Here is a 13,050-nt window from a genome sequence, read left to right as displayed (position 1 = left end):
ATCTAGAGCTATTGTATTTTCATTTACGGGGCATGGTAGTCACAAATTTGGCTTGAACATGATGCCTGGATATAAAGCATGCTTATACTATCAATGAATATGTCTTACTCTTACTTTGCACTTGTAAATTCATTGAATTTTATTGAATCGATGAGAGATTGTTTGATCATGAAAATTTTGGGCAGATCCAAGTCATGGTCAAAGTGTTAGGATAACTCTATGAGTTACTTAGGAAAACCTAGAAGGAAATTCTGGTTGAAAAGGAAGTATTTTTGTGTTTAAGACCAAAGTCAAATAATTCGAGAGGTCGTTCCTCCAAGATAATGAAGAGAGGGATAAGTTAGTGTATGGGAGGCCAAACCTTGAATAATTCGGGAGTTCGGGACTTCAAGGCCTCTAGGGACAAGGTATTCAATGAGTTTAGGTTAAAACTAAAGTGGACAAGTATCTTTAGGCCAAATGGGTAGTGCACAAAAGCAGTTCAAGGGACGAATGCAAGCTAGAGCCCAAACTACTTCAGGAGTTCAGGGATTCCAAAAGGATTTCGTTAAATAAATTTGTGTTGTTGCTCAAACCCCGAACACCCAAAATGGTGGGGCCCCATAAGGTGGTTATGTGACATGTTGATGTGGACGCGATTTTGGGGGTGAACCAAAATCCCATCTCCCTAATAAATCGCTCTTGAGGCCAGTGGGTTATGGGCCCACGAAGCCTATCAGAAACGCTTCTCATGGACTCACTTGCCTTATGGGCTAATGAATCATTAATCTTTTCAAGAAGCTATGGCAGATTCTTGGGAAGCTGAAGGCCCTCGCCAGAACAAACCAGGTGACAATGCATGATGACATTGTCATTACTCTTCATCCACACACGAGCTTTCTTTTCGGGGTTCTTTGATGCTGTTGCTTCTGTGGATTCTTGCTGCCGCTCTTTCTAAACAAAGCCACGCCTGGTCCATCCGCGGTTGAACCCAAAAAACTCGTAGACACTACACTCCAGCGCTGCCAACAATATCCATTCGACTTCTTCCAGCTACACCCGTCACAATGAGGTATTTTACTTCCAACGCACTGTAATGAAGGATTAAAAATACATAGTTTAGATGGCACCAATCGTTTCTGCTGTATATCAGTAGAATATTTCTGAGAGCCTGTGAAAAGCTAACCACATGCACAAGCTCTTAACTTCTCACCCACCGCAAACCCATGCAGGGAATGAAAGATGTGTCACACCTCCAAAATGAGACCTCGTTCAACATCATGACAACTACAAACAAATATCTAAAAATGAAAACACTCTAAATGCCTAAATGATGGGGACAACACTTTCCAAAGCTTATTCTCCACATCATCGGCTGACTTGACAAAAATGCCATGGCTTCAAAAAATCCAAATCGCTGGAAAACAATTCAAACAAAAAAAATACACAGACACAAATTCACATAAGACGCATTTCCATTATATACAGTCTTGATTACAATTTAAGGCATCTCAGCCTTAATCCCGTATTATCTTACAACTACATTGTATCTCCTTACACTCTCTCACATGAACATGTATTTTCTCTATTTCTTTATGTTTCTTTACGCCTGAATGAATTCTTAATATCTTGTTATACATACATGGCAGTTTTAATTGAATTTTAACTGAAATTTGTTCACTAACTGAATTTTGTTCACAGTTGGCCTGGTTATCCACATGTCTTCTTTCTCTAGTATTTTTTTCATTAAGGTGCTCGGATGCTCTTGCATCAGAGTTTAGAGGTACAAAAATTTATGACCTCCTGGTCATATGCGTTTCCTTAGTAATTCTACCCACTGTTTCACTTCTTCAGTGGAATTGCCTTCATGTGAGCTGCAACCAAACCTCTGCAATAACAAGTCCTCCCTACTACCAGATGCATTACCAAGCTTCTCTCCTGATCTTAGACTTTCGACATCTCTGTGGTTCTCTCCTCTCGAACCAATTGAGCACTCTTGCTCTAGGTTTGTTGCAATCTTCTCACCTTCACAAAATAAAATAAAAAATTACAAACTTACAAATCTTCAGCAAAACTGTAACTATTCTTTCTTCGCATGCAAAAACTCCTTTCTGCAGGAAATCTTTTCGTGCTCTAATACCACTTGATGGGGATGAGATTTTGGGGGTGAACCAAAATCCCATCTCCCTAATAAATTGCTCTTGAGGCCAGTGGGTTGTGGGCCCACGAAGCCTATCAGAAATGATTCTCACGGTCTCACTTGCCTTATGGGCCAATGAATCATTAATATTTTCAAGACGTCGTGGAAGATTCTTGGGAAGCTGAAGGCCCTCGCCAGAACAAACTAGGTGACAATGCATGATGACGTTGTCATTGTTCTTCATCCACACACGCCATTTCTTTTTGGGGTTCTTTGATGCTGTTGCTTCCGCAGATTCTTGATGCCACTCCTTTTGAACAAAGCCACGCCTGATCCATTCACGGTTGAACCCAACAAACCCATAGACACTACACTCCAGCGCCGCCAACAATAGCCATTCGACTTCTTCCAGCTACACCCATCACAATGAGGTATTTTACTTCTAACGCCATGCAATGAAGGATTAAAAATACATAGTTTAGATGGCACCAATCATTTCTTCTATATACCAGTGGAATATTTCTGAGAGCCTATGAAAAGCCAACCACATCCACAAGCTCTCAGCTTCTCACCCATCGCAAACCCATGCAGGGAATGAAAGATGTGTCGCACCTCCGAAACGAGAACTCATTCAACATCATGACAGTTCCAAACAAAATATCTGAAAATGAAAACACTCTAAATGCCTAAATGATGGGGACAACACTTTCCAAAGCTCGTTCTCCACATCATCGACCGACTTGACAAAAATGCCATGGCTTCAGAAAATCCAAATCGGTGGCAAACAATTCAAACAAAAAAAATACACAGGCACAAATTCAAATAAGATGCATTTCCATTATATACAGTCTCGATTACAATTTAAGGCATCTCAGCCTTAGTCCCGTATTCTCCTGCAGCTACATTGTATCTCCTTACACTCTCTCACACGCACAGGTTTTTTTCTCTATTTCTTTATGTTTCTTTATCCCCGAATGGATTCTTAATATCTTGTTATACATACATGGTAGTTTTAACTGAATTTTAACTGAAATTTGTTCACTAATTGAAATCTGTTCATGGTTGGCCTGGTTGTCCACGTGTCTTCTTTCTCTAGTCTTTTTTTCATTAAGGTGCTCGGATGCTCCTGCATCACATGTGCCATGTGGGTGCAGGGTCGCCATATGGGTGTCGCGTGGAAGTACATCGTTGATGTGGCAAGGGTTTTACTAGTCAAATTTTAATTGGTCATAACTTTTGATCTGAGATTTAGATTTAGATAAAATTTATATCACCAGAAAAATCTCGATAAGGAGAACAAGATGGTGGTATTTATTCCAAGTTTTAATGAAGCTGATAAAAGAGGAATTTGGTGACCCCATTTCCATAATGAGACTTTGGAGGTTGGGTTAAATAAAAGTAACACCTTCTGGTGCCTGAGAATGGTCTATGGGAGGGTAGATGAGGGTGTTAGAATAGGCCATATGTGAATAATGGTTCATCTTATTACATATGGAACCCAACCCAAGCCTAAGAAACCTCTAAATACCAACCATAGTGAACAAATAATAACGTTGGCAAATTAGTCATAATGGGGAAGATTGGGGCTATGCAAGTTGGTAAATTAGTCGGGCTTAGGATATTGGGTCTAGATACTTAATAAACAATTAAAAAATCAAAAATATTTTTAGGAATTGTCATTTCACGAAATACATAGGTAGATGTTGAATGTGTTTTATGAGTGGAATTCTAGATTAATTATGAAAGGAAAATAACTGTGATTTTCAATTACCATTGTTATATTCTTTGCATGGTTATCTTTTATTTGTGAAATTCAAGATGAAGCACGAAAATAAAATAACTATGATTTTCTGTTGTACCATTGTTACATTTTTTGCATGATTATCCTTACATGGTGGGGGGTTGTGGTGGGCAAAGGGGGCATCCATTTTTGGTAGTTTTTGACACACAATTTTCATGGTTAGAGGTTTTATGACACATGGTGTTTCAACACATGAGTTTGTAATTTCGGTTAAGGAGCTACACTTGTATTTTAATTTATAGTTAATGGGTTGGGGGTTTATGGATGACCTAAAATACACATATTGTATTGTAACACTATAAAAATTGAATATATTGAAAAATACTTCTAATTTTACTGGTTTAAAATTTCATAGGTGAATTTTTTAAGTAATATATATGTATGTGCCATTAGATTGATTTTATTTTTAAAGAACTTATTTACAACAATTAACTGTACAATATTAAAGACCAACCCTTAATACCATAATAATATATGGCCTCAACATATCCAAATAAATTTAAACAACAATGGAAAAATACAAAAATGTAACAAATATGTTATATGAGTGCATTTCAAACCAAGATTCATTGTGCTTTCTTTCATTTAAGTCATTGTTAATGCTACTCGATAATAACATTATAAAAAACATAATATTGTTGATCACATACGTATGTATATTGAATTCACGAGAATTCTGATAATATTCTTGTGTTTGAATAAATATTTTTAATTATGTCGTAAGATGTTCCCCTCTTGGATAAAATTCGCTCCCCTCTCCGTTCTTCTCCATTTGATAATGTATTAGATCATTATAAGATTTTTCATCGTTGGATTATCACATACGACGAAGAATATTGTGTTGGAAGGTTGTTGGAAGGTGGTTACAAGTGTTGGGTGAAGAAACACCTAAGAGCCTTTGTGACTACAAGGCCTCCATAGCCGACGACGTGTGAGTTAATAATGAAAAAAAGTGATGCTGGGGATGAAGAGGGCAGGGATGCTTCAAGAAATCTATGGAAATTTAACGATGCTTTGGGTTGTAATATGTGCAGTTTTTTGTGAGGAATTTCATGAATTGGGTGCAAGAGGCATGATCTTGAGATCTCTCCCATTTATGTGATGATGGATTTGCCTTGGATTGACTTTAAGTTACCTTGAAGGTTTTCATTTACCAACCGCCGCGAGTGAAGATTTTGTCGTACAAAAAAGCTAAGGTTTACTACAATATCAGAAGCTCCCATGAATTAAAGCTATTGGAGACAACAAACTCCTAAACTCGTAAGGAATTAATACCTGAAATATATTTAGCAAAAAGGTTTTGAAATATATTTTTAGTGAAAAGGTTTTAAAATGAGCCTTTTTTTATTATATCTATGTGAAAAAAGTGTATTTTTTTGTTGAGTGTTTAACATTATTAATTTTTTAGTGACATTTATTTTGACGTGTACTGAATTATTAATTAACGAGTTACGATACATAAATATATAAAAAATCATAACTTCAAAATATTGATTTTTTTTTTTAAACTTTGCAAAAAAATTGGAAATTTTATTACAAAAAACAGTGCAAAGAAAAACAAAACACAAAAACTTGAAACTTTTTAAACACAAGCATCTTAGGAAGGAAAGAAGAAGTATAAGAAGAAGAAGATGACAATTTGAAAAATGGTTAAATAACAAACATTTAAAAGAAAAGGTGCATACTTAAGACATAAGAAAATTTAAAGTGTCAAAAATATGCCCCCTAAAGAAAATAAATTGATGTTGGATCAACAAAGTTTCAAAATCAACATGAAAATTAGGAACATTAAAAATTTTTTGTTCATACTTAACACATAAGAAAATTTAAAGTGTCCATACTTATACATAAAACTCTAGATGGAAAGGAAAATAAAACTAAAAATTCTAAAAATTCTTACATTTTAAAAAAGGGAAAAAAATTATTTTACTCTATCTACATTATTTAACTATATTCAAGCCAAAGGAAAAAATATATTTTGTCTTTTGAAACATGAATACTAAGCTAAATTATAACTAGAATTCTCATATTAACTATACAAAAAACACCTAATTAACCCAAATATTAACGAAAATCAAACACATTCTATGAACCCACGAGAAAAAAAACTAAAAACTAAAAACCTTATAAATTCTTATCTATTTGAAAAAAAGAAATACATTTTTTATACTTTATTTGCACTATGAAATTATTATTCTCTGAACCCATGGGAAGGAAAAATAAAAACCATAAATCCTAAAACTTATTATCTATGGGAAAAATGGAAACAAAATTATTATACTTTATTTGCACCATGAAATTGTTATACTTTATTCAGAGTATATTTATGATGTTTGTAATGTGTAATATTATTTTTACTAGAAAAATGGCCATTTTTATATTGAATATGGATTTTTCCTAGTTATCAATAAATATATAAACAATTACATCCTTGATTTCAACATTCTAATACAACTACAAAATAGTCTATTTCAGGTTTCCTTGGGTTAATTTCCACAAGGAAAACAACTTTAGGTGACCATACCAACTGGAACACTTACAAAGATTAAACACGCGACATAGATAGATAGAGACTAATAAATTATTTTATTACAAAATCCCAACAAAAATGGAATGTGTTTTTTAATTTGTACGTCACACATCATAGAATTATCAAGAAAATTATTTACACTTTATCGGTACGTTCCATTCCAAGTTTGTTTAGTGCCAAGTTTGAAAGGCTAAAATTTGAAAATATAAATGGCCACTGCACGAAAAATATTTTCATAGGAATTCACTAAAAATTGAGATTTGTATGGTGATTGAATAAAAAATATTTTACTCAAAATATTTTTATTTTAAATGATCTCTTCTCCTCACAATCATGTATTCATTTTTATGTTTTAATAGTACTTTAAATGATCTCTTCTCCTCACAATCATTTATTCATTCTTATGTTTTAATAGTACGCTGGTAACAGGTTGAATCAGATATATTTTAGAGAGCAGGAATCTTATGAATGAAGACCATTTTTATCACGATAGATAAAGTTTTGCTTTGTCGAGACTTTTCAAAATTGACCCAAATTTCACACCTACTAAGTTTGGAATTCCATTTTATCTACACGGAAATTTTAAGGATGGAAAATTATCTTGAAGTTTAAAAACATTAGCGAATCTCATTAGTCTTTAATATGAAAACTATAAAATATTTATTGATGTATTTGTAAAATTATTCAAATTTCTAATGATTTTATATATACTCTCTATGTAATATTGGCAATTTTTAAGGTAAAATAATTTTATATTATAAAATTTTAGCAAATTATTTCTATAAAAGAATGGAAATTAACGAATTCTTTTTTCAGAAAAATCATAGAAAATTAGCCCACCTGCAAATATTAGCCCCTAAAATTTTCCATACTTACTTGGTATTTATTATTTTGATTATGCCATTAACTTAGTCAGTAGACTATTTTTTTTTAGACTTAAAAATTGTGTGATTGGTTTCATATATATTGTTTCCCTATATATTAATATGACCGTTTCACAGAAATGACATGCACAACCCTTTCACAGAAATGACATGCACATATGTAGAAATAGTCCAAGTTTTTTTGTACAAATATATTAAAAAAATATTGTTTCCCATATATGCATATCTACAAAGTATCCCAACAATGGATTAGAAGACGGGTGGATGGAGATTAAATCTCACACTTTACCTTGTAACCATCCCAAAGGTACTTATGACTTTGATTCTGAATCCATTGATAATCCTAAACCATAAGAGAATCCATGAACAAAATACTTATCAACGGATCCAGGTTAAGACCTTGCAATTGCAATTATAAGATCCAATTGAAACAACACCAGTTGCATGAAGAAAGACAAGAAGTTATCTGCTTTATTAAACTTATAACCAGATCCCTCTCTATCATATCAATCAATGCCAATATAATAAATAAACAACCAAAGTTTAATTATACAAGTCATTCACTTTTTTTGTAAGATGTTTATTAATTTCCAAATGTTAATCCATGTTTTCGCATTTACTCCGTAATATAATTAAAAAAAAAAAAACTAAAAAAACTAGTTTTTTCGGAAATATGTGTGAGAGAAAAAATATTCATTACGATGTGTAACTAAATATTTTTTATTTAAAAATTAAATTTAATTGTTTGAAGACTTTGTTTCCAAAAAATATGGATTTTTTTAATAACTTTATGGATCAAAATAAATAAATTTGTTTGTATATTAATTACAATTTCTAGTATATTAGTTACTTAAAAAATAATAATTAGTAATCACTTCACATGTTGTAAAGGAAATTCCGTAAAGTGGTAGCATAGGTAAGAGTAGCATTGATGAAAGAAGATGCGACATGCTATGCTATTTAATTGAATATTTAAATTATAAATATGAATTATTTTATTTAAAAGAATTTTTAAATTTGGAGAATTTTTTGGATAAAGAAATTATACATAGCATATTCACTTAATGACACCACAAACTTACTATATTTTAGAGGTTAAACATGTGAATTTAGTAGAGTTGAACTTGGGATCACAATGATGTTAGCTAACCACCTAAGTTAAATTCAATTGACAAAATTTTGGAGAGCTTTATCTGCCTTTCTCTTAGCTAGAATTTTGATAAACAGAAGGAATGTTATATCATCTATTAAACAAAGGTAATAATCTCTCTATTCAAAATCCAATGCATGTATTCAATTAAGAAGTGCATGGCTTGATCTTTAAGGAACACGATAGTCTCAACACAAAGCCTACCAAAAAATTCTCAATTGCAAAAAAATCAGCTCTTCAAAATCTCTTCAAAACAGATAATCTATATAGAAAGTTCATTCCTTTAGTTATAAACAAAACAAGCACACCAAGCTAAGACTTCTCTAAGGCTACATGATGGAGTGTTCCATCCATCTATTCAACCAAGACAAGACAAATTCCTCGCATCCACAGATGTGGATGCCCACCAAGACTACTCTTAATAAGAAGCTATCGAGGTTGTTTGTTTAAACATTTTGTGACTTGTTAGGAATGACTCCATATTTAACTTGAAATGACTTCACGACATCTTCGTTGGTAACCCTGTGGTGAATGCCAACACATATTGGGCTCTCTTTCTCATGTTGTCTCTGTATCGAGGACGTTCCAGGACTACGTAAAGGTCCATATCATAAATACGAGTTGAAGGATCATACATGCTAAATGGGAAAAATAGACAATTAATTACAACTAAACCCTAGAAAATAACTTAAAATAATCTAATTATCACAAATGGAATTAAAATTAAACTAAAAAAATACAGTTGAGAGTAACAACCGTGAACTAATATTATTTCATAACAACAAAATAACTTGAGATCATGTCAATATCACAATAGAGTTAAATTTCCCAGATTATGTTAGTATCACAATTCAAGAAAACGTTGAACTCATTTGATTGGAAAATCAATGTGCCCCTAAACTCCAAAACCAAAACAACCTGTTCACTGAAGTTACTTTTGAGTAACTCATATTCCTTCACTTTCAGCCCACTATCCAAAAATTGAAGACCCTTATCTCCTCGAATAGTAACATAGCACGTGATATTTTCATTTCACCTGATTCTAATGGATGGTACAACACACCTTGTTGTGGAAAAATGATAAAAACAAGAGAAAAAACAAATGATGTTTCAAAAACATTCCTCCATATGAAAAGTATAAAAAAGGAGTCAACTAAACTTTTCAATTTTCCAACTTCATATGAATCCTCCTGTCCAACCAAGGAATATCTATGTGAGATATGAAACCTACCCATGGAAAGAACTGGAGTGTTTCCACTAGAGTTTTCCCACTGAGTTGCTCCAACACCTGCCGAGAATCATCAAACAATAAATCTCATAAACTTTTAAGTTTAAAAACATGTATAAATCAATATGAACATGATTTTATTCAAAGGAAATGAAAAAAATAATTCCCCTTCCATGAATCTATTGTTCACATGTAGATAAAAACACAATTCTATGTAATGATTGATTTTTTGGGGATCAATTATGGGGAGAATTGTAGGAAAAAATCCAATTAAAGTACTCTATTTAAAGGGATGAAATGTATTCTTTTAAGGGGATGGAATTAATGTGGGATGAATTAAAGTTCATATTTATTGAAGGGAGGTATATCAAATTTTCATAATGTTAAAGCATGGACCTTTAACATTATGTGAAAGCTTTATTTAAATAATCTCAAAATAGTGAGAAATAATTTGACAACTTTGAGTACTAGCATCGATCCATCATAAGCCTAGATATATTTAACATTGAAAGAAGTGCACGCCTCACCACTTAATAGATCAAAGGTTCAAATGGATATTTGCTACTTTGTGTGGTCAACCTCTTTCTATAAACATTTTCTCTTACTGATACAAAATTGAAAAGAGGAACAAAGATCTTCGCCCAACAAGGTTGTAGGGCACCTAGTCACTCTAAAAGCTTGCAACAAGTGGTTACCAAATTCATAAATGGTTGAAGATTCCCTATTCAAAAGAAGAAGTTAAGGTGTAGAGATCTAAAAGAATTGAAGGATTGAAAATGGTGTTCAAGCTGGAAACATAGTTGCAAAAAGAAAACTCAAGAAGTGAGAGGAGAAAATCAACAAAAACGTTGAACAAATGTTGCTCCAACCGTGGAAGTGCCATGTCTACAATGTCAAATTCAAGGAAAAAATAGAATTGCATAACCAAAATAGTAGGTATACAAATAGCCAAGGATGTGGACGAAGTGAACTTCCTTATCACAAGTCATGGAAATGTCCAATTGACCTAAGAACCAACAAGAGACAAGAAGCAATAAAAACTCAATAAAAGTAAATATAACATATTAACCATGAAAGCATATAAGTTTGGACTTTATGTTGGGCTTAAATTAGAAGGTTAATTATACTATATCCGATGTGATTAAGAGCATGTTCTAAAAATGCTTTATTATAAATATTGTAATAAACATGTAGATGCACCATATATTGATAGCCTTTTCTTCAAATAATTTGGTCAAATTCTATACAGTTTTTATTACCTTTATAGTTTACTACCTTCCGCAACCTGACAAATGCGATACTTGTCCATATGTCTTTGTAAAGCAATTAAGCTTCATTGCATATTGTTGTGCACATATATACACTTTCTATTTTATAGTATATACTTACACGTATATTAGTCCACAAATATAATTTGTAATATGCACTTATACATGATATCAGTAACACTGTGCTAACGGAATTGGGATATAAAGTGATTGCAATAATTTGACTGATGATATTAAACAAAATATCCTAAAGGCACTCTCTCAGACTGGTATTAAGGTATTTGTCATGATTAAGAATGAAGACATTGCCAATCTGTCAACTACCCAGTCATTTGTAGACAAATGGGTGAAGAATATTTTTGTTTACTTCCATCCTGTAGCCAGGATCAATATAGTCCTAGCAGGGAATGAAATTTTATCAGACTACAAAAACCAGACCTTGTACTAGCTAGTTCCCACTATGATGATAATCAAGAAAGATCTACTTAGATATAAGCTACATCATATCAAGGTAGGAACCCCTTTGGATATGGATGTGATCAGAACTTCATTTCCTCCATCATCTGGTTCTTTTTGGGATGATGTTGTAGAAATTTTCGTGAAACCAGTGCTTGAGGTTATGACCAAAATGAGATCCTACTTGCTTATCAATGTGTATGCTTAATTTTCTTGGTGTTATGATCTTATGAATATTTATTTGGAATATGCCAATTTTTGGGATCATGACAAAAACTACATCGACCCTAATGCCCTTATGTATACCAATTTGTTAGACTAGAAACTTGATGCAGTTGTAGCTATGATGAGAAAACTAGGTTATGAGGAAATTATGTTAATCATAGTTGAAACTAGATGGACCAATATCAGTGACCTTACTCATTGGCGTGCCAACATATTTAATAAGACCCATTATAACTAAAGGCTTATAAGGAGAATTCTTGCAGATCCTCCCCTAGGAACACCTTGCAAGCCCAATCAATTCATCCCCACATACATTTTTTCATTGTTTAATGAGGATCAAAATCTTGGACCACGAACTAAGAGACATTGTGGTTTATTGTATCTAAATGGAGCAAGGGTTGTTATGAGATTGATCTCACCAGGGAGCTCCAGGATTCAGAATATAAGCCTCTCCCTCCTCCACCTCCGCCATACATTGGCCAACTGTGGTGCGTTGTAGATGCTAATGCAAATTGTTTTTTCCTCTCCGTCTACTATTAATTATGCCTGCAGTAATAGAAATAACACCCGCACTGCCATCTAGCCAGGGAAGCCTTGTTATCAACCTAACACAGTTATTGATCATGCATCCTATGCTTCAACAATTATTGGAAGCAATTCAAGGACTCAGGGGGCACTTGTTACTTTAATGGAGCTGCAACACTAGTGACACAACATCCTATAAGAAAATTTATTTTATTTGTAATTATATCAATCTCTAGTTTTCTTTTGCTTGTTTAATTTTTAAGTTGTTTTAGTATGAAATTTCCCATCCTTAGCTCCGAATCTTAATTAATTCTCTCAATTGTTTTTGTTGTCTTTGTTTTTAGCTTGATTATTTTTGGGTTAGGTACATTTTCCTTTATCTTGAAACTACTATACTATTTAGGTTAGGCACATTTTCTTTCACCTTGAATATGAATTCTTGTTTGAGCTAGGTTTGAGGTATATTTTCTTTTTGCTTGCATCGACTTTGTATAGCAGGATAATTATGTTTTTTATAGACAAACTAATCTTATTTTTAGGTCTAATGTTTTCCTTTTTTATAATTTTTTGGGATGAATCTCTTGAACATCTTATATTTGATGTGGCTTTGGCATGAATCTCCTTTGATTTTTAGCCTTGGTAGTTTTGTTTAAGGTGAATATACCTCACTTCTAAAGTTTGATGTTTTTACCTTTTACTTCAATCCCTTCATAATTTTGGCATGTGTTTCTGTATAGAAATAATATGCTTCACTTTTAAATCTTCATCTGCTTGTTCTCTACATAAATATGCCTCGCTACATAGGTTTGATATACTTGTTTTTCAGTTTGAATTGATTTCATTTTTTGGGCTGGAATTTTTTTG

At 32.9% G+C, this 13,050-nt stretch overlaps 1 pseudogene; it reads left to right on the top strand.

The window, feature by feature from the left end:
- Nucleotides 1–12,441, top strand: part of LOC149213577 (putative glucan endo-1,3-beta-glucosidase A6 pseudogene) — an 81,766-nt pseudogene extending 69,325 nt beyond the window's left edge.
- Nucleotides 12,442–13,050: the final 609 nt, after the last annotated feature.

This window comes from Pinus tabuliformis, chromosome 1_1, assembly GCF_031772625.1.
Source record: "Pinus tabuliformis cultivar Carrire ecotype Pingquan chromosome 1_1, CPIR1, whole genome shotgun sequence".
Lineage (NCBI taxonomy): Eukaryota > Viridiplantae > Streptophyta > Pinopsida > Pinales > Pinaceae > Pinus > Pinus tabuliformis.
The sequence above is the reverse complement of the archived record's forward strand: the minus strand, read 5'-3'. Positions and strand labels throughout refer to the sequence as shown.